Raw genomic sequence first — 945 nt, 5'->3', positions numbered from 1 at the left:
ATAAAGCACAATTTCAGTTTATATAATTCTCTCAGTTCTTGACATATAATAGCAGAATTAATAAGAGGTATATACCAAATTTTGCATTTGTATAGCATAAACATTACTTTTGAATATTTGGAGAATATTTATAAAATTGATCAAATTCCAGGTTACAAGTAAGTTCTCAATAATTGTCTGCAAAATGTGTAGATTTCACAGTAAGTGAAAGTCACTCAGTTGTGTCTGACTCTTCACGAGGAATTCTCCAGGCCAGAATACTGGAGTGGGTAGCTTATCCCTCCTCCAGGGGATCTTCCCAACCCAGGAATCAACCAGGGTCTCCAGCAGTGCAGGCAGATTCTTCACCAACTGAGCTATCAGGGAAGCCTTGATTTCACAAGGCAAAGGGCAATTAGGTAGGGAGCTGAAAGCCCTATGGCCCAGGACTCAGCACAATATGGAAGCATATAGGTTACCTTTATAAATGCTTTGGATAAAAACAAACAAACAACAACAAACAGGAGCTTTTTGTTTTGTGTTGGTTCTCAGAAGTCTAACTCCTATGATGAATCAGCTCTTGCTCAGATGAAAATTTGACCCTCAAGAGAAAGAGCAGTGTTTGCCAATCAATAGAGTGACCTTTCATGCTCAAGACTTCTCATTCACCTTTGAATTGCTCCCCTCCTCCAGTCACTGCATCTCCTAAAGCATGCTGGGAAAAAAACCAGTAACCACCACCATTTTGTCTACCAAGGAGTCTCTAAAATTACCGAAATATACAAATAGTTCCTGTGGCTCAATATAAAAAAAAAATACATATCCAATCTAAAAATGGACAGAAGCTCTAAAGAGACATTTCTCCACAGAAGACTTAGAGGTGGCTAAAAAGCACACGAAAAGATGTTAAACATCACTAATTATTACAGAAATGCAAATGAAAACTACAGTGAGGTATTTCCTCAC

Source organism: Odocoileus virginianus, chromosome 14, assembly GCF_023699985.2.
Source record: "Odocoileus virginianus isolate 20LAN1187 ecotype Illinois chromosome 14, Ovbor_1.2, whole genome shotgun sequence".
Lineage (NCBI taxonomy): Eukaryota > Metazoa > Chordata > Mammalia > Artiodactyla > Cervidae > Odocoileus > Odocoileus virginianus.
Note: the sequence above shows the minus strand (reverse complement) of the source record.